The sequence below is a fragment of the Triticum aestivum genome, chromosome 3A (genome assembly GCF_018294505.1).
Source record: "Triticum aestivum cultivar Chinese Spring chromosome 3A, IWGSC CS RefSeq v2.1, whole genome shotgun sequence".
Lineage (NCBI taxonomy): Eukaryota > Viridiplantae > Streptophyta > Magnoliopsida > Poales > Poaceae > Triticum > Triticum aestivum.
In genome coordinates this window covers 571,373,639-571,395,973 of record NC_057800.1, presented here as the reverse complement: position 1 = coordinate 571,395,973, position 22,335 = coordinate 571,373,639, and positions in this window count along the sequence as shown.

Below are 22,335 nucleotides of genomic sequence, written 5' to 3'. Positions count from 1 at the left end.
ACGTGATGATCGGGTGTGATAAGCTCTACGTTCATCTACAATGGGTGCAAGCCAGTTTTGCACACGCAGAATACTCGGGTTAAACTTGACGAGCCTAGGATATGCAGATATTGATGAAGATATGTACCTAGGGTAGGGTCATAGGCCTGATCTAGACACCCTCCCCTAGGACGTCACCCTCAAACCAGAAGCATTCGAAGAGGAGTCATCGTCCACTCAACCATGAGGACTTCCACTCGGAAGACTTGAAGTCACTCGACCGTGGAGACTGTCACTCGACCACCAGAAGGTCTAAGGTCACTCCGAACTGCAACGGTCAGACATCACCTCATAGCTTTAATGGTCATTATGTCTCTTTATTTACTAGCGTTACCAGTAACGTCTCCCCTTTAATGTACTTTAAACCCTCTGTAACGTGGGCTGGCTGAGGTCCTGGCACACTCTATACCACCCCCTCCACAGGCACAAGGGTTCGCATCTTTTGTAAACTCACACACACATATAATCCAGTCGACCGCCTCAGGGCACCGAGACGTAGGGCTGTTACTTCTTCCGAGAAGGGCCTGAACTCGTAAAACTCGTGTGTACAACTACTTCATAGCTAGGATCTTGCCTCCTCATACATACCCCCATTCTACTGTCAGTCTTAGATCCACAACAGCTGGCGCCCACCGTGGGGCAGGTGTCTTAGCAGTTTATTGGAGAAGTTGCGATTCTTCCGATTCCCATCATCATGGTTTCCGGCGGAGGATTGGCTGGTGGCTGCGAGATCCGTCTCGGCGCGCTTGTCTTCATTGCCGACGACTCCGCTTGGCTCCACGAGGCTCCACTCGACGTCGAGGCGCTCCCCGTTCACGGGGCAACGCACTTCCATGCATGCGTTCACGGCGTCCTTCTTCGGCAACCGTTGACTCCGTATCAGTTGACTCCTACGGCAACCTCCCTTTCCGTTGTTCGCCGGCACCAGCGATCCGGTCGGTCATGGATTCAGCGGTGGGTGAGGCACGCGGTGGCCCGCCAATCGGCCACCCCACAAATCGCAACAATCGAGCCCGATGAAACTCTCTACGGCCTGTTCGATCTGTCGACTGGCTCCGTCGAGACTGCGTCCGAATGCGACAACAGCGACCTCACGGAGGAAGTCTTGATGGTCAATGGACCACGCAGTCCTCCTGGCTTCACTCGTGAAGGCGGTGGCGATGGCGGCGGCGATCCGTCGCGTGTTCACGAGGAGTACCGCCCCGAACCCATCTCTTCGCAACGGAGGGATGATCTTCGCCGCCGTAATATGGATGCACTTCATACTCCTATCATTGGAGAAACCCCCGAGGCCCAGGCCTTGGAGGAGGCGCGCCTGGCCAACTTGGCTGAGCGCACTTGACTGGAGAACCTCCAGCGCGCACTCGACGAGCGTGCTCGGCAGCGGATTCCCGAGTCTAGTCGACGAAAACTTTTTCCGCCTCCGACTCAGGTATACCGAACTCCAATCCAGAATCTCACAGCTGCAGCTCGAATAGCAGAGTCAATTCAACCTTCCCAGTCAGAAGCTGGCCGAGGTTTGATGCAGATCCGGGCTTTACTCCGGGCAGCGGGGGAGCAGAATACAACAATATCTTAGTCGCGGAATAGGATTCATAGCAGGTCTGTAGTGGCGGATACTGTCTAGTCTTCCCATAGCCCGAGATCGCCTCCACGGCGTGAGGGACGTGGGTACCAGCAAGATCAGTACAGGAATCGTGAGCAGTATGATCATCGACTCGACCACGATGATCGTTGTCGAGTGCCCACGCCTCCTCTGAGGAGTGGGTCATACGTGCCTCGGCGGCAAGATGACAGGTGCCCCCATAGCGGCGAACGAAGAATTCCAGTCGACCCCAGAGAGCCAGGTTTTGATGCAAGGTCCATCCTTGTTCAAGTTCTGGTGATAGGAACAGAGCTCATAGAGAAGGCCACGATAGAGATCATCCGACTGGAAGCAGGGTGCATGTTTCAGGACCCGAGTGTTTCAACAGAGCCATCAAAGCAGCAATGATTCCTCCCAACTTCAGGTTGGCGACTGGAGTCAGCAAGTTCACCGGCGAGTCCAAGCCAGACACTTGGCTTGAGGATTACCGAGTGGCTGTGCAGATTGGTGGTGGCAATGATGATGTGGCCATGAAGAACCTCCCCTTGATGTTGGAGGGCTCTGCCAGAGCGTGGTTGAATCAGTTGGCTCCTAGCAGCATATATAGTTGGGATGAACTTGCTCGAGTGTTTGTTAGGACCTTTGAAGGCACTTGCAAAAGGCTGGCAGAGTTGACAGAATTGCAGTGTTGTGTCCAGAAAACGAATGAAACTTTGAGGGATTATATCTAGAGATGGATCACGTTGCACCATACAGTGGAGAATGTGCCAGATCACCAAGCAATTTGTGCCTTCAAGGAAGGCGTTAAGTATCGGGAGTTGAATCTGAAATTCGGTCGGACAGGAGATATGACTCTGACTCGGATGATGGAGATTGCCACCAAATATGCCAATGGTGAAGAGGAAGACCGACTCCGGAGTGGCAAACACAAAACAGTCGCCCAAGAAACCGGAGGAGGGAATTCCAGCCGGAAATAGAAGCGAAAGGCTGAACCAGCTGCTCCTGGTGAAGCTTTAGCTGTTTCCCAAGGAAAGTTCAAAGGAAAGCCCAAAGGGCCCTGGACTCCCAAAAAAGTTAAGGATAAAGATGGGAATGATGTGTTGGATTTACCATGCCATATTCATACCAAAAAAGATGAAGAGGGGAACATCATTTACCCTAAACACACCACTCGACAGTGTCGTTTCCTGATCCAGCAGTTCCGAAAGAAACAACCCAAGGAAAAGGAAAAGGAGTCGGACGGAGGTGAGGATAGGGAAGAAGATGATGATGGTTTTCCCAATGTCAATTCCACACTGATGATTTTTGCTGATGTTGAAAGCAAAAGTCGGTTGAAGGTTATTAACAGGGAAGTAAACATGGTTGCTCCTGCAACACCCAGTTATCTAAAGTGGTCCCAAACTGCCATCACATTCGACCAGTCGGACCACCCAGCGCATATAGCCACCCCTGGGAGGCAAGCACTGGTGGTCGACCGAGTAGTCGAAGGCACTCGACTGACTAAAGTGCTGATGGATGGTGGCAGTGGCCTGAATATCCTTTATGCTGAAACCTTGAAGGGAATGGGCATTCCGATGTCCAAGCTTAGTGAAAGCAACATGAGTTTCCACGGTGTTATACCCGGCAAGAAGGCTCAGTCACTCGGCCAGATCGCACTTGATGTGGTTTTCGGTGATTCCAAGAATTACCGCAAGGAAAAGTTGATGTTTGAGGTAGTGGATTTCAAGAGTGCTTACCATGCCATTCTGGGGAGACCCGCTTATGCACGTTTTATGGCTCGGCCATGTTACGTGTATCTCAAATTGAAGATGCCTGGCCCCAAAGGAGTAATCACTATCACTGGCAATCGGTAGAAGGCAGAAGAGTGCTTCCAGAAGGGCTCAAAAATTGCCGATGCACAGATGGCAGTAGTGGAACTGCAAGAGTACCAGAAAAATGCAGATCCGAGTGATTTGCTGCGAGCCAAGAAGCCTGCCACAGAGTCCGCATTTCAGTCGTCAGGGGAAATGAAGCCGATTCATATCCACCCGACCGATCCCAATGCTGCTCCGACCCATATCTCGTCAACACTCTACAGCAAATAGGAAGAATTGCTCATCCAGTTCCTCCGTGAGAACTTGGACATCTTTGCATGGAAACCTTCTGACATGCCGGGTGTACCTAGGGGACTGGCTGAGCATCGTTTGCGAGTCGACCCGAAAGTAAAACCAGTCAAGGAACATCTCCGACGGTCCGCCATCCAGAAGAGAAAAGCAATTGGCGAGGAAGTGGCTCGGCTCCTGGCAGCTGAGTTCATCCGAGAGATTTACCACTCCGAGTGGCTCGCCAAAGTTGTCATGGTCCCCAAGAAGGATGATTCACTTCGCATGTGCATTGACTTCAAGCATATCAATCGGGCCTGCCCGAAAGATCATTTTCCTCTTCCCCGCATCAACCAAAATTGTTGACTCAACTACGGGGTGTGAGCGTTTGTCCTTCTTGGACGCCTATTCCGGGTACCATCAGATCCGACTGTATGGACCCGATGAGATAAAAACGGCTTTCATCACTCCATTTGGATGTTTCTGTTATGTCACTATGCCATTCGGCCTGAAGAACATCGGAGCCACATTCATGAGGATGATCTAGAAGTGTCTGCTCACTCAAATTAGTCGGAATGTGGAAGCATACATGGATGACATTGTAGTCAAGTCATGTAAAGGTTCCGACCTGCTGGCTGACCTTGCCAAAACCTTTGCCAACCTCAGAAGGTATGATATCAAGCTTAATCCATCAAAGTGCACATTCGGAGTTCCTGGTGGAAAGTTACTCGGTTTCCTCGTTTCCGAACGAGGGGTCGACGCTAACCCAGAGAAAGTTGGTGCCATTCTTCGGATGAAACGCCCTGTGCATGTGCACGATGTCTAAAAGCTTACTGGTTGTTTGGCCTCCTTGAGTCGATTCATTTCTCGTCTCGATGAAAAGGCACTGCCTCTTTACCGACTGATGAAGAAGTCTGATAAGTTTGAGTGGACTCCTGAAGCTGATGCAACATCTGTAGAGCTCAAAGCCTTGCTTTCCACCCAGCCAGTGCTTGCTGCACCAATCAGCAAAGAGCCTTTATTGCTTTACATTGCAGCCACTGGACAATTTGTCAGTACAGTACTCACGGTCGAGCGGGAAGAAGAAGGAAAAACTTATAAAGTTCAGTGCCTAGTATATTACGTTTCTGAAGTTTTGACTCCATCAAAGAAAAGATATCCCCATTATTAGAAGCTTGTTTATGGAATTTACATGACCACAAAGAAAGTTGCACACTATTTCTCTGATCATTCCGTTACAGTCGTCAGCGACGCTCCATTATCGGAGATTTTGAACAACAGAGATGCAACTGGTCGAGTGGCAAAGTGGGCGATTGAACTCCTTCCCCTGGATATCAAGTTTGAAGCAAAGAAGGCTATTAAGTCCCAAGCAATAGCTAATTTCCTCGCCGAGTGGATCGAACAACAACTTCCGGCCCAAATTCACTCGGAGCATTGGACCATGTTCTTCGATGGGTCCAAGATGCTGAATGGTTCTGGTGCTGGAGTGGTGTTGGTCTCCCCCCATGGTGACAAACTCAGTTATGTTCTCCAGATTCACTTTGACTCCAAAAATGAGGCTGAATACGAGGCACTTCTGTATGGGTTGCGTATGTCCATTTCACTCAGCGTCCGTCGCCTCATGGTCTATGGCGACTCGGATTTAGTGGTCAACCAAGTGATGAAGGAGCGGGACGTCAGAAGCCCAGCCATGACTGGTTATTGCAATGCAGTAAGAAAGTTAGAAAAGAGGTTTGAGGGGTTAGAGCTCCATCACATCCCTCGACTGAAAAATCAAGCAGCCAATGATCTGGCAAAGATAGGCTCCAAGAGAGAAGCCATTCCCAGTAATGTGTTCCTGGAGCATATTCATGCACCTTCAGTTCAAGAAGATCCCTTCACTGAAGATCCCCCACAGCCGAAGAGTGTCACTGATCCGACTGCAATCGAGATTCCAGCCATGGTCGATTTGATCATGGAAGTTTTGGTCATCACCCCCGATTGGACAGTACCATATATTGTATTACATTCTTAGAAGGGAACTCCCAGAAGATGAAGAAGAGGCTCGACAGATCGTCCGTCGATCTAAGGCCTTCACTGTGATAAGAGGACAGTTGTTCAGAGAAAGTGTGACTGGAGTTTGCCAGAAATGCATAACACATGAAGAAGGTCGAGTGATCCTCAATGATATCCACTCGGGGAGCTGTGGTCGCCATGTGTCCTCTCGGACCATTGTGGCCAAAGCATACCGAGCAGGATTTTACTGGCCTTGGGCAAATGAGATGGCACAAAAAATAGTCGACAAATGTGAAGGTTGTCAGTTTTACTCCAACATGTCTCACAAGCCTGCGTCAGCCCTGAAGACCATTCCACTTGTCTGGCCTTTTTCTGTTTGGGGTTTGGATATGGTTGGACCTTTGAAGACTGGCAGGAGTGGATTCACTCATGTGCTTGTAGCAGTCGACAAGTTCACCAAGTGGATTGAAGCCAAGCCTATCAAGAACCTTGATGCCAGTACTGCTGCCAGCTTCATCAGGGAGATAACATTCAGATATGGTGTTCCACACAACATCATCACTGGCAATGGATCAAACTTTGATTCTGATGAGTTCACAACTTTTTGTGCTTCACAAGGTACTCGAGTCGACTATGCCTCGGCCGCCCACCCCCAGTCGAATGGACATGCTGAAAGAGCAAATAGTTTGATTCTCAAAGGACTGAAACCCCAACTGATGCGTGACCTCAAACACACAGCAGGAGCCTGGGTCGATGAACTTCCATCAGTATTATGGGGATTGAGGACAACTCCCAATCGGCCGACTGGCAGAACCCCGTTTTTCTTGGTTTATGGAGCTGAAGCTGTACTTCCGAGTGACTTGCTCCACAATGCACCCCGAGTCGAGCTTTTCACAGAGGAAGAAGCAGAACAAGCACGACAGGATGCAGTTGACCTCCTTGAAGAAGAAAGAGAGATGGCCTTGATCTGATCAACCATCTATCAGCAAGACCTACGTCGATTCCATGCTAGAAACGTGAGGGTTCGAGCATTTCAAGATGGAGACTTAGTTCTCTGAGTGGATCAGCAGAAACCACACAAGCTTGCTCCCTCTTGGGAAGGCCCCTTCGTGGTCACCAGAGTGCTCCAAACTGGAGCGTACCACCTTTACAACGTGGCAGCAATGATGAAAGTCTCCATGAAGGACTGAACGTCATGCCTTTTGGTGTTGGCGACCTTGATCGCCGCCAGCTTATCTTCGCGGGATTCCTTGCAGTGGACTCTTACTAGTGACAGAGCCACGTCAGCACCGCATCAGGCAGAGGACTTCTTCCATTCCCGCACCCGACCGGGGACCTCGTTGAGTCGAGCCATCAAAGACTCGAGATCATTTTGAAGCGTTGCCCTCGGCCAGAGCGATGAGTCGACGCGTGAAACTACCACCTTCAGACGGCCAACATAACTTGTAACACTCGCGACACGGGATTCCAGTCGAAGCACATTCATGGCAGCCTCGTCGCTGACTGGAGAAAGGATAGGGTCCAAACCCGTCTCGATCCGTCCAGTCTCCTCTTCAAAGTTTTGGCAGAATTCTGCAGTCAAGGAGTTAATGAGCAGACTGGACAGGACTAACTTACAAATAGTAAAGCAGTCGGATCAAAAGGGGTACCTTCGAGCATAAGAAAGAGCTTCTTGGCGAGGGTTTCCAGATAAGCTTCTAAGTCATTTCTCTTACGAGCCATGTCTTCCAGCTTCTCGTTCAGAGCCACCTTATCCTTCTTCAGACGAGTTGCCTCTCGGTTGGATTCAGTGAGAGAAGACTTCAGCTTGCTTACTTCCTCTTCCAGCACTCCGACTGAAGCCAGCTTCTTGTTAGCAAGGGTAATCTTCTCTTGAGCCTCCTTCTGCGTAGCTGCAAGGTCCAAGTCTTTCTTCTCCAGAGCCAACCTCATTTTCTCTGCAAAATAAGCATTTAGATCAAACAAAATATCGAAGGGATAATTTAAAGGACAATCGGCATGAGTAGTCGACAGGTAGTTACCTTCCATACCGGCAACTTCATCTTGAGCCTTCTTCAAATTTTGTTGGGCCAGCTCCAGGTCAAGGTTGAGTTGCCTCTGCTTCTCCTCAAATTCGGCGAACTTGGAAATGAGAGTACAAGATTTCTACAGAGAGTAAAAGACATATCAATCGACAAGATCAAAGATCATTTACTTCCGAGTGAATGAAACTTCAAAGATTACTCAGATCCCAACTGACTGCCAGCAGTCGAGTGCGGTCTCGGGGACTACACCCAATGGGTGCACTTGGCGTGCCCCCACTAGTTCAGATTCCACTCGGCCGGTCTGCCCAGGTTGAGTAAAAAAAAGAAGTTCCCATACCCCAACCGACTGCCAGCAGTCGACCATGGTCTCGGGGACTACACCAACTGGGGCTCAACTGCGAATCCGTTTCGCCTAAGTTGAAAAAATCCAACAGAGTGATGGGAAAGCCTCTGACTCGGTGGCTTAGTTGCAGTCCAGTACTTGCCTAAGTTGAAAAAATCCTACTGAGTGATGAGCAAGCCTCTCACTCGGAGGCTTAGCTGCAGTCCAGTACTCGCCTAAGTTTCAAAAATCCTATCGAGTGCTGAGCAAGCCAATCACTCGGGGGCTTATCTGCAGTCCAGTACTCGCCTAAGTTGAAAAAATCCTACCAAGTGATGAGCAAGCCTCTCACTCGGAGGCTTTGCTGTAGTCCAGTACTCGCCTAAGTTTCAAAAATCCTATCGAGTGATGAGCAAGCCTCTCACTCAGGGGCTTAGTTGCAGTCCAGTACTCGCCTAAGTTGAAAAAATCCTACCGAGTGATGAGCAAGGCTCTCACTCGGAGGCTTAGCTGCAGTCCAGTACTCGCCTAAGTTGAAAAAATCCTACCGAGTGATGAGCAAGCCTCTCACTCGGAGGCTTAGCTGCATTCCAATACTCGCCTAAGTTTCAAAAATCCTACCAAGTGATGAGCATACCTCATACTCGGAGGCTTAGCTGCAGCACCGTGCTCGCCTAAGTTTCAAAAATCCTACCGAGTGATGAGCAAACCTCATACTCGGGGGCTTAGTTACAGTCTAGTACTCGCCTAAGTTTCAAAAATCCTACCGAGTGAAGAGCAAACCTCATACTCAGGGGCTTATCTGCAGTCTAGTACTCGCCTAAGTTTCAAAAATCCTACCGAGTGATGAGCAAACCTCATACTCGGAGGCTTAGCTGCAGCCCTGTGTTCGCCTAAGTTTGAAAAATCCTACCGAGTGATGAGCAAACCTCACACTCGGGGGCTTAGCTGCAGCCTCGTGCTCACCGAAGTTTCAAAAATCCCTCCGAGTGATGAGCAAACCTCACACTCGGGGGCTTAGTTGCAGCCCCATGCTCGCCTAAGTTTCAAAAATCCTACCGAGTGATGAGCAAACCTCACACTCGGGGAGTTAGCTGCAGCCTAGTACCCGCCTAAGTCGAAAAACCACCCTCATCCTCAAGGATGACGAGGTGCGGGTCGACTGCAATCCTCTCACGAAGCTGCGCTACAAGTACAACGTCTGCTCCATCCCTATTCGCAAGGATGACGAGGTGCAGGTCGATTGCAATCCTCACACGGAGCCGCGCTACAAGTACAATGTCCCGTCCATCCCTATCTACATGGATGACGAGGTGCAGGTCGACTGCAACCCTCTCCTCGGAGCTGCGCCACAAATACAATGTGCGCTCCATCCTTATCCGCAAGGATGGCGGAGTGTAGGACGACTGGGATATCTCCTTCAGAGTTGCATCTCGAAGGATATTCCGAGTGAAGAACAAGTTCTACTTGAATACGAACGCAAGCATATGCAGAAGATAAACCAAGATCGTATAAAATCTCCAGAGTTTCAAAATGAAGATAATAGTACTCGAGCATCATGCCCGAAGGAGTTTAACGGTTACAGAAACCACTCAGCATTCCGAGGCAAATTTAAGGCTAGTTTAAATCTCAAGTTTGTTCATTCGGCAGGAGGAGGGCTTGCAGGCTCGACGAATTCGTCCAAGTGAATTCCATCAGTGATCCGAGTGGCAGCAGCGATGAAAGTCTCCATGAAGGACTGGAAGTCATGCCTTTTGGTGTTGGCGACCTTGATCGCCACTAGCTTGTCTTCACGGGGTTCCTTGCAGTGGACTCTTACCAGCAACAGAGCCACGTCAGCACCGCATCGGGCAGAGGACTTCTTCCATTCCTGCACCCGACCAGGGACCTCGTTGAGTCGAGCCATCAGAGACTCAAGATCATTTTGAAGCGTTGCCCTCGGCCAGAGCGACGAGTCGATGCATGAAACTGCCACCTTCAGACGGCCAAGATAACTTGTAACACTGGCGACGCGGGATTCCAGTCGAAGCACATTTATGGCAGCCTTGTCACCGACTAGAGAAAGGATAGGGTCCAAACCTGTCTTGATCCGTCCAGTCTCCTCTTCAAGGTTTTGGCAGAATTCTACAGTCAAGGAGTTAATGAGTAGACTGGACAGGACTAACTTGCAAACAGTAAAGCAGTCAGAACAAAAGGGGTACCTTCGAGCATAAGAAAGATCTTCTTGGCGAGGGTTTCCAGATAAGCTTCTAAGTCATTTCTCTTATGAGCCATGTCTTCCAGCTTCTCATTCAGAGCAATCTTATCCTTCTTCAGACGAGTTGCCTCTCGGTTGAATTCAGTGAGAGAAGACTTCAGCTTGCTTACATCCTCTTCCAGCACGCCGACTGAAGCCAGCTTCTTGTCAGCAAGGGTAATCTTCTCTTGAGCATCCTTCTGCGCAGCTGCAAGGTCCAAGTCTTTCTTCTCCAAAGCCAACCTCATTTTCTCTGCAAAATAAGCTTTAGATCAAACAAAAGATCGAAGGGATAATTTAAAGGACGATCAACATGAGTAGTCGACAGGCAGTTACCTTCCATACCGGCAACTTCATCTTGAGCCTTCTTCAAATTTTGTTGGGCCAGCTCCAGGTCAATGTTGAGTTGCCTCTGCTTCTCCTCAAATTCAGCGAACTCGGAAATGAGAGTACAAGATTTCTGCAGAGAGTAAAAGACATATCAATCGACAAGATCAAAGATTATTTACATCCGAGTGAATGAAACTTCAAAGATTACTCAGACCCCAACCGACTGCCAGCAGTCGACTGCGGTCTCGGGGACTACGCCCAGTGGGTGCACTTGGCGTGCCCCCACCGGTTCAGATTCCACTCGGCCGGTCCGCCCAACTCGAGTAAAAAATGAAGTTCTCAGATCCCAACCGACTGCCAGCAGTCGACTGTGGTCTCGGGGACTACACCCAATGTGGCTCAGCTGCGAATCCATTTCGCCTAAGTTGAAAAAAATCCTACCGAGTGATGAGAAAGCCTCTCACTCGGAGGCTTAGTTGCAGTCCATTACTCGCCTAAGTTGAAAAAAATCCTACCGAGTGATGAGCAAGCCTCTCATTCGGAGGCTTAGCTGTAGTCCAGTACTCGCCTAAGTTTCAAAAATCCTACCAAGTGATGAGCAAGCCTCTCACTCGGGGGCTTAGCTGCAGTCCAGTACTCGTCTAAGTTGAAAAAAGCATACCGAGTGATGAGCAACCTCTCACTCCGAGGCTTAGCTGCAGTCCAGTACTCGCCTAAGTTTCAAAAATCCTACCGAGTGATGAGCAAGCCTCTCACTCGAGGGCTTAGCTGCAGTCCAGTACTCGCCTAAGTTAAAAAATCCTACCGAGTGATGAGCAAGCCTCTCACTCGGAGGCTTAGCTGCAGTCCAGTACTCGCCTAAGTTTCAAAAATCCTACCGAGTGATGAGAAAGCCTCTCACTCGGAGGCTTAGGTACAGTCCAGTACTCGCCTAAGTTTCAAAAATCCTACCGAGTGATGAGCAAGCCTCTCACTCGAGGGCTTAGCTGCAGTCCAGTACTCGCCTAAGTTGAAAAAATCCTACCGAGTGATGAGCAAGCCTCTCACTCAGAGGCTTAGCTGCAGTCCAGTACTCGCCTAAGTTCCAAAAATCCTACCGAGTGATGAGCAAGCCTCTCACTCGGAGGCTTAGCTGCAGTCCAGTACTCGCCTAAGTTTCAAAAAATCCTACCGAGTGATGAGCAAACCTCATACTCGGAGGCTTAGCTGCAGCCCCGTGCTCGCCTAAGTTTCAAAAATCCTACCGAGTGATGAGTAAACCTCATACTCAGGAGCTTAGCTGTAGTCTAGTTCCCGCCTAAGTTTCAAAACTCCTACCGAGTGATGAGCAAACCTCATACTCGGGGGCTTAGCTGTAGTCTAGTACTCACCTAAGTTTCAAAAATCATACCGAGTGATGAGCAAACTTCATACTCGGAGGCTTAGCTGCAGCCCCGTGTTTGCCTAAGTTTCAAAAATCCTACTGAGTGATGAGCAAACCTCACACTCGGGGGCTTAGCTGCAGCCTCGTGCTCGCCTAAGTTTCAAAAATCCCACCGAGTGATGAGCAATCCTCACACTCGGGGGCTTAGTTGCAGCCCCGTGCTCGCCTAAGTTTCAAAAATCCTACCGAGTGATGAGTAAACCTCACACTCGGGGACTTAGCTGCAGCCTAGTACCCGCCTAAGTCGAAAAACCACCTTTATCCGCAAGGATGACGAGGTGCGGGTCGATTGCAATCCTCTCACGAAGCTGCGGTACACGTACAATGTCCGCTCCATCCCTATCCGCAAGGATGACGAGGTGCAGGTCGATTGCAATCCTCTCACGGAGCCGTGCTACAAGTATAATGTCCCGTCCATCCCTATCTGCAAGGATGACGAGGTGTAGGTCGACCACAACCCTCTCCACGGAGCTGCGCCACAAATACAATGTGCGCTCCATCCTTATTCACAAGGATGGCGAAGTGCAGGTCGACTGGGATATCTCCTTCAGAGTAGCATCTCGAAGGATATTCCGAGTGAAGAACAAGTTCTACTCGAAGACGAACGAAAGCATATGCAGAAGATAAACCAAGATCGGATAAAATCTCCAGAGTTTCAAAACAAAGATAAAAGTACTCGAGCATCAGGCCCGAAGGAGTTTAACGGTTACAGAAACCACTCGACATTCCGAGGCAAATTTAAGGCCAGTTTAAATCTCAAGTTTGTTCATTCGACACGAGGAGGGCTTGCAGGCTCGATGAATTCGTCCAAGTCAATTCCATTAGCGATCCGAGTGGTAGCAGCGATGAAAGTCTCCATGAAGGACTAGAAGTCATGCCTTTTGGTGTTGGCGACCTTGATCACCGCCAGCTTATCTTCGCGGGCTTCCTTGCAGTGGACTCTTACCAGCGACAGAGCCACATCAGCACCGCATCGGGCAAAGGACTTCTTCCATTCCTGCACCCGACCGGGGACCTCATTGAGTCGAGCCATCAGAGACTCGAGATCATTTTGAAGCCTTGCCCTCGGCCAGAGCGACGAGTTGATGCGTGAAACTGCCACCTTCAGACGGCCAAGATAACTTGTAACACTGGCGACACGGGATTCCAGTCGAAGCACATTCATGGCAGCCTCGTCGCTGACTGGAGAAAGGATAGGGTCCAAACCCGTCTCGATCCGTGTAGTCTCCTCTTCAAAGTTTTGGCAGAATTCTGCAGTCAAGGAGTTAATGAGTCGACTGGACATGACTAACTTGCAAATAGTAAAGCAGTCGGATCAAAAGGGGTACCTTCGAGCATAAGAAAGAGCTTATTGGCAAGGGTTTCCAGATAATCTTGTAAGTCATATCTCTTACGAGCCATGTCTTCCAACTTCTCATTTAGAGTCACCTTATCCTTCTTTAGACGAGTTGCCTCTCGGTTGGATTCAGTGAGAGAAGACTTCCGCTTGCTTACTTCCTCTTCCAGCACTCCGACTGAAGCCAGCCTCTTGTCAGCAAGGGTAATCTTCTCTCGAGCCTCCTTCTGCGCAGCTGCAAGTTCCAAGTCTTTCTTCTCCAGAGCCAACCTCATTTTCTCTGCAAAATAAGCATTTAGATCAAACAAAAGATCGAAGGGATAATTTAAAGGACAATCGACATGAGCAGTCGATAGGTAGTTACCTTCCATACCAGCAACTTCATCTTGAGCCTTCTTCAAATTTTGTTGGGCCAGCTCCAGGTCAAGGTTGAGTTGCCTCTGCTTCTCGTAAAATTCGGCGAACTTGGAAATAAGAGTACAACATTTTTGCAGAGAGTAAAAGACATATCAATCGACAAGATCAAAGATTATTTACTTCCGAGTGAATGAACCTTCAAAGATTACTCAGACCCCAACTGACTGCCAGCAGTCGATTGTGGTCTCGGGGACTACACCCAGCGGGTGCACTTGGCTTGCCCCCACTGGTTCAGATTCCACTTGACCGGTCCGCCCAGGTCGAGTAAAAAAAAAGAAGTTCTCAGACCCCAACCAACTGCCAGCAGTCGACAGGGGTCTCGGGGACTACACCCACTGGGGCTCAGCTGCGAATCCGTTTTGCCTAAGTTGAAAAAATCCTAGCGAGTGATGAGCAAGACTCTCACTCGGAGGCTTAGTTACAGTCCAGTACTCGCCTAAGTTGAAAAAATCCTACCGAGTGATGAGCAAGCCTCTCACTCGGAGGCTTAGCTACAGTCCAGTACTCGCCTAAGTTGAAAAAATCCTACCGAGTGATGAGCAAGCCTCTCACTCAGGTGCTTAGCTGCTGTCCAGTACTTGCCTAAGTTGAAAAAATCCTACCGAGTGATGAGCAAGCTTCTCACTCGAAGGCTTAGCTGCAGCCCAGTACTTGCCTAAGTTTCAAAAATCCTACCGAGTGATGAGCAAGCCTCTCACTCGGGAGCTTAGCTGCAGTCCAGTACTCGCCTAAGTTGAAAAAATCCTACTGAGTGATGAGCAAGCCTCTCACTCAGAGGCTTAGCTGCAGTCCAATACCCGCCTAAGTTTCAAAAATCATACCGAGTGATGAGCAAGCCTCTCACTCGGAGGCTTAGCTGCAGTCTAGTACTCGCCTAAGTTGAAAAAATCTTACCGAGTAATGAGCAAACCTCATACTCGAAGGCTTAGCTGCAGCCCCGTGCTCGCCTAAGTTTCAAAAATCCTACGGAGTGATGAGCAAACCTCATACTCGGGGGCTTAGCTGTAGTCTAGTACTCGCCTAAGTTTCAAAAATCCTACCAAGTGATGAGCAAACCTCATACTCGGGGGCTTAGCTGCAGGCTACTACTCGCCTATGTTTCAAAAATTCTACCGAGTGATGAGCAAACCTCATACTCGGAGGCTTAGCTGCAACACCGTGTTCGCCTAAATTTGAAAAATCCTACCGAGTGATGAGGAAACCTCACACTCGGGGGCTTAGTTGCAGCCTCGTGCTCGCCTAAGTTTCAAAAATCCCACCGAGTGATGAGCAAACCTCACACTCGGGGGCTTAGTTGCATCCCCGTGCTCGCCTAAGTTTCAAAAATCCTACCGAGTGATGAGCAAACCTCACACTCGGGGGCTTAGATGCAGCCTCGTGCTCGCCTAAGTTTCAAAAATCCCACCGAGTGATGAGAAAACCTCACACTCGGGGGCTTAGTTGCAACCCCGTGCTCGCCTAAGTTTCAAAAATCCTACCGAGTGATGAGCAAACCTCACACTCGGGGACTTAGCTGCAGCCTAGTACCCGCCTAAGTCGAAAAACCACCCTTATCCGCAAGGATGACGAGGTGCGGGTCGACTGCAATCCTCTCACGAAGCTGTGCTACAAGTACAACATCCGCTCCATCCCTATCCGCAAGGATGAAGAGGTGCAGGTCGACTGCAATCCTCTCAGGGAGCCGCGCTACAAGTACAATGTCCCGTCCATCCCTATCTGCAAGGATGACGAGGTGCAGGTCGACCGCAACCCTCTCCTCGGAGTTGCGCCACAAATACAATGTGTGCTCCATCCTTAGCCGCAAGGACGGCGAGGTGCAGGTCGACTGGGATATCTCCTTCAGAGTTGCATCTCGAAGGATATTCCGAGTGAATAACAAGTTCTACTTGAAGACGAACACAAGCATATGCAGAAGATAAACCAAGATCGGATAAAATCTCCAGAGTTTCAAAATGAAGATAAAAGTACTCGAGCATCAGGCTCGAAGGAGTTTAACGGTTACAGAAACCACTCGGCATTCCGAGGGAAATATAAGGCAAGTTTAAATCTCAAGTTTTTTCATTCGACACGAGGAGGGCTTGCAGGCTCGACGAATTCGTCCAAGTCAATTCCATCAGCGATCCGAGTGGTAGTAGCGATGAAAGTCTCCATGAAGGACTGGAAGTCATGCCTTTTGGTGTTGGCGACCTTGATCGCCGCCAGCTTATCTTCGCGGGCTTCCTTGCAGTGGACTCTTACCAGCGACAGAGCCACGTCAGCACTGCATCGGGCAAAGGACTTCTTCCATTCCTACACCCGACCAGGGACCTCGTTGAGTTGAGCCATCAGAGACTCGAGATCATTTTGAAGCGTTGCCCTCGGCCAGAGCGACGAGTCGATGCGTGAAACTGCCACCTTCAGACGGCCAAGATAACTTGTAACACTGGCGACACGGGATTCCAGTCGAAGCACATTCATGGCAGCCTCGTCGCTGACTGGAGAAAGGATAGGGTCCAAACCCGTCTCGATCCGTCCAGTCTCCTCTTCAAATTTTGGCGGAATTCTATAGTCAAGGAGTTAATGAGTCCACTGGACAGGACTAACTTGCAAACAGTAAAGCAGTCAGATCAAAAGGGGTACCTTCGAGCATAAGAAAGAGCTTCTTGGTGAGGGTTTCCAGATAAGCTTCCAAGTCATTTCTCTTACGAGCCATGTCTTCCAGCTTCTCGTTCAGAGCCACCTTATCCTTCTTCAGACGAGTTGCCTCTTGGTTGGATTCAGTGAGAGAAGACTTCAGCTTGCTTACTTCCTCTTCCAGCACTCCGACTGAAGCCAGCTTCTTGTCAGCAAGGGTAATCTTCTCTTGAGCCTCCTTCTGCCCAGCTGCAAGGTCCAAGTATTTCTTCTCCAGAGCCAACCTCATTTTCTCTGCAAAATAAGCATTTAGATCAGACAAAATATCGAAGGGATAATTTAAAGGACGAGCGACATGAGCGGTCGACGGGCAGTTACCTTCCATACCTGCAACTTCATCTTGAGCCTTCTTCAAATTTTGTTGGGCCAGCTCCAGGTCAATGTTGAGTTGCGTCTGCTTCTCCTCAAATTCGGCAAACTTGGAAATGAGAGTACAAGATTTCTGCAGAGAGTAAAAGACATATGAATCCACAAGATCAAAGATCATTTACTTTTGAGTGAATGAAACTTCAAAGATTACTCAGACCCCAACTGACTGCCAGCACTCGACTGTGGTCTCGGGGACTACACCCAGTGGGTGCACTTGGCGTGCCCCCACTGGTTCAGATTCCACTCGGCCGGTCCGCCCAGGTCGAGTAAAAAAAGAAGTTCTCAGACCCCAACTGACTGCCAGCAGTTGACTGCGGTCTCGGGGACTACACCCACTGGGGCTCAGCTATGGATCCGTTTTGCCTAAGTTGAAAAAATCCTACCGAGTGATGAGCAAGCCTCTCACTCGGAGGCTTAGCTGCAGTCCAGTACTCGCCTAAGTTGAAAAAAATCCAACCGAGTGATGAGCAAGCCTCTCACTCGGAGGCTTAGCTGCAGTCCAGTACTCGCCTAAGTTGAAAATATCCTACTGAGTGATGAGCAAGCCTCTCACTCGGGGGCTTAGCTGCAGTCCAGTACTCGCCTAAGTTGAAAAAAATCTTACCAAGTGATGAGCAAGCCTCTCACTCGGAGGCTTAGCTGCAGTCCAGTACTCGCCTAAGTTTCAAAAATCCTACCGAGTGATGAGCAAGCCTCTCACTCGGAGGCTTAGCTGCAGTCCAGTACTCGCCTAAGTTTCAAAATCCTACCGAGTTATGAGCAAACCTCATACTCGGAGGCTTAGCTGCAGCCCCGTGCTCGCCTAAGTTTCAAAAATCCTACCGAGTGATTAGCAAACGTCATACTCGGGGGCTTAGCTGCAGTCTAGTACTCGCCTAAGTTTCAAAAATCCTACCGAGTGATAAGCAAACCTCATACTTGGGGGCTTAGCTGCAGTCTAGTACTCGCCTAAGTTTCAAAAATCCTACCGAGTGATGAGCAAACCTCATACTCGGCGGCTTAGCTGCAGCCCCGTGTTCGCCTAAGTTTCAAAAATCCTACCGAGTGATGAGCAAACCTCACACTCGGGGGCTTAGCTGCAGCCTCGTGCCCGCCTAAGTTTCAAAAATCCCACCGAGTGATGAGCAAACCTCACACTCGGGGTCTTAGTTGCAGCCCCGTGCTCGCCTAAGTTTCAAAAATCCTACCGACTGATAAGCAAACCTCACACTCGGGGACTTAGCTGCAGCCTAGTACCCGCCTAAGTCGAAAAACTACCCTTATCCGCAAGGATGACGAGGTGCGGGTCGACTGCAATCCTCTAACGAAGCTGCGATACAAGTACAACGTCCGCTCCATCCCTATCCACAAGGATGACGAGGTGCAGGTCAACTGCGATCCTCTCACGGAGCCGTGCTACAAGTACAATGTCCCGTCCATCCCTATCTGCAAGGATGACGAGGTGCGGGTCGACCGCAACCCTCTCCTCGGAGCTGCGCCACTAATACAATGTGCGCTCCATCCTTATCCGCAAGGACGGCGAGGTGCAGGTCGACTGGGATATCTCCTTCAGAGTTGCATCTCGAAGGATATTCCAAGTGAAGAACAAGTTCTACTCAAAGACGAATGCAAGCATATGCAGAAGATAAACCAAGATCGGATAAAATCTCCAGAGTTTCAAAACAAAGATAAAAGTACTCGAGCATCGGGCCCGAAGGAGTTTAACGATTACAGAAACCACTCGGCATTCTGATGCAAATTTAAGGCAAGTTTAAATCTCAAGTTTGTTCATTCGGCAGGAGGAGGGCTTGCAGGCTCGACGAATTCATGCAAGTCAATTCCATCAGCGATCCGAGTGGCAGCAATGATGAAAGTCTCCATGAAGGATTGGAGGTCATGCCTTTTCGTGTTGGCAACCTTGATCACCGCCAGCTTATCGTCGCGGGCTTCCTTGTAGTGGACTCTTACCAGCGAGAGAGCCACGTCAGCACCGCATCGCGCAGAGGACTTCCTCCATTCCTGCACCCGACTGGGGACCTCGTTGAGTCCAGCCATCGGAGACTCGAGATCATTTTGAAGCGTTGCCCTCGGCCAGAGCAATGAGTCGATGCGTGAAACTGCCACATTCAGACGGCCAAGATAACTTGTAACACTAGCGACGCGGGATTCCAGTCGAAGCACATTCATGGCAGCCTCGTCGCCGACTGGAGAAAGGATAGGGTCCAAACCCGCCTCGATCTGTCCAGTCTCCTCTTCAAAGTTTTGGCGGAATTCTATAGTCAAGGAGTTAATGAGTCCACTGGACAGGACTAACTTGTAAACAGTAAAGCAATCAAATCAAAAGGGGTACCTTCGAGCATAAGAAAGAGCTTCTTGGCGAGGGTTTCCAGATAAGCTTCTAAGTCATTTCTCTTACGAGCCATGTCTTCCAGCTTCCCGTTCAGAGCCACCTTATCCTTATTCAGAAGAGTTGCCTCTCGGTTGGATTCAGTGAGAGAAGACTTCAGCTTGCTTACTTCCTCTTCCAGCACTCCGACTGAAGCCAACTTCTTGTCAGCAAGGGTAATCTTCTCTTGAGCCTCCTTCTGCGCAGCTGCAAGGTCCAAGTCTTTCTTGTCCAGAGACAACCTCATTTTCTCTGCAAAATAAGCATTTAGATCAAACAAAAGATCGAAGGGATAATTTAAAGGACGATCGACATGAGTAGTCGACAGGCAGTTACCTTCCATACTGGCAACTTCATCTTGAGCCTTCTTCAAATTTTGTTGGGCCACCTCCAGGTCAAGGTTGAGTTGCCTCTGCTTCTCCTAAAATTCGGCAAACTTGGAAATGAGAGTACACGATTTCTGCAGAGAGTAAAAGACATAGCAATCGACAAGATCAAAGATTACTTACTTCTGAGTGAATGAAACTTCAAAGATTACTCAGACCCCAACCGACTGCCAGCAATCGACTGTGGTCTCGGGGACTAAACCCAGTGGGTGCACTTGGTGTGCCCCCACTGGTTCAGATTCCACTCGACCGGTCCGCCCAGGCCGAGTAAAAAAAGTTCTCAGACCCCAACCGACTGCCAGCAGTCGACTGCGGTCTCGGGGACTACACCCACTAGGGCTCAGCTGTGAATCCGTTTCGCCTGAGTTGAAAAAATCCTACCGAGTGATGAGCAAGCCTCTCACTCGGACGCTTAGCTGCAGTCCAGCACTCGCCTAAGTTGAAAAAATCCTACCGAGTGATGAGCAAGCCTCTCACTCGGAGGCTTAGCTGCAGTCCAGTACTCACCTAAGTTGAAAAAATGCTACCGAGTGATGAGCAAGCCTCTCACTCGGGTGCTTAGCTACAGTCCAGTAGTCGCCTAAGTTGAAAACATCCTACCGAGTGATGAGCAAGCCTCGCACTCAGAGGCTTAGCTGCAGTCCAGTTCTCGCCTAATTTTCAAAAATCCTACCGAGTGATGAGCAAGCCTCTCACTCGGGGGCTTAGCTGCAGTCCAGTACTTGCATAAGTTGAAAAAATCCTACCGAGTGATGAGCAAGCCTCTCACTCGGAGGCTTAGCTGTAGTTCAGTACTCGCCTAAGTTTCAAAAATCCTACCGAGTGATGAGCAAGCCTCTCACTCGGAGGCTTAGCTGCAGTCCAGTACTCACCTAAGTTTCAAAAATCCTACCGAGTGATGAGAAAACCTCATACTCGGAGGCTTAGCTGCAGCCCCGTGCTCGCCTAAGATTCAAAAATCCTACTGAGTGATGAGCAAACCTCATACTCGGGGGCTTAGCTGCAGTCTAGTACTCGCCTAAGTTTCAAAAATCCTACCGAGTGATGAGCAAACCTCATACTCGGGGGGTTAGCTGTAGTCTAGTACTCGCCTAAGTTTCAAAAATCCTACCGAGTGATGAGCAAACCTCATACTCGGAGGCTGAGCTGCAGGCCCGTGTTCGCCTAAGTTTCAAAAATCCTACCGAGTGATGAGCAAACCTCCCACTCGGGGGCTTAGCTGGTGCCTCATGCTGGCCTAAGTTTCCATAATCCCACCAAGTGATGAGCAAACCTCACACTCGGGGGCTTAGTTGTAGCCCCGTGCTCGCCTAAGTTTCAAAAATCCTACCGAGTGATGAGCAAACCTCACACTCGGGGACTTAGCTGCAGCCTAGTACCCGCCTAAGTCAAAAAACCACCCTTATCCGCAAGGATGACGAGGTGCGGGTGTTGGGTTTCGTAGTAATTTCAAAAAATTTCCTACGCACACGCAAGATCATGTGATGCATAGCAACGAGGGGAGAGTATTGTCTATGTACCCAACGCAGACCGACTGCGGAAGCGATGACACGACGTAGAGGAAGTAGTCGTACGTCTTCTCGATCCAACCGATCAAGCACCGAAACTACGGCACCTCCGAGTTCGAGCACACGTTCAGCTCGATGACGATCCCCGGACTCCGATCCAGCAAAGTGTCGGGGAAGAGTTTCGTCAGCACGACGGCGTGGTGACGATCTTGATGAACTACAGCAGCAGGGCTTCGCCTAAACTCCGCTATAGTATTATCGAGGAATATGGTGGCAGGGGGCACCGCACACGGCTAAGGAATAGATCACGTGGATCAACTTGTGTCAACTTGTGTGTCTTTGGGGTGCCTCTACCTCAGTATATAAAGGAGCCAAGGGGGGAGGGGGCGCCGGCCAAGAGAGAGAGGCGCAGGAGGAGTCCTACTCCTACCGGGAGTAGGACTCCCCCCCCCAATCCTATTCCAACTAGGATTCCCAAGGGGGAAAGAGGGAGAGGGGTGGCCGGCCACCTCTCCTAGTCCTAATAGGACTAGGGGAAGGGGGGAGGCGCGCAGCCCCCTTGGGCTGCCCCTTTCTCCTTTCCACTAAGGCCCATGTAGGCCCATATGGCTCCCGGGGGGTTCCGGTAACCTCCCGGTAACCCGGTAAAATCCCGATTTCACCCGGAACACTTCCGATGTCCAAACATAGGCTTCCAATATATCAATCTTTATGTCTCGACCATTTCGAGACTCCTCGTCATGTCCGTGATCACATCCGGGACTCCGAACAACCTTCGGTACATCAAAATGCATAAACTCATAATATAACTGTCATCGTAACCTTAAGCGTGCGGACCCTACGGGTTCGAGAACAATGTAGACATGACCGAGACACGTCTCCGGTCAATAACCAATAGCGGGACCTGGATGCCCATATTGGCTCCTACATATTCTACGAAGATCTTTATCGGTCAGACCGCATAACAACATACGTTGTTCCCTTTGTCATCGGTATGTTACTTGCCCGAGATTCGATCGTCGGTATCCAATACCTAGTTCAATCTCGTTACCGGCAAGTCTCTTTACTCGTTCCGTAATACATCATCTCACAACTAACATATTAGTTGTAATGCTTGCAAGGCTTATGTGATGTGTATTACCGAGAGGGCCCAGAGATACCTCTCCGACAATCGGAGTGACAAATCCTAATCTCGAAATACGCCAACCCAACATCGACCATTGGAGACACCTGTAGTACTCCTTTA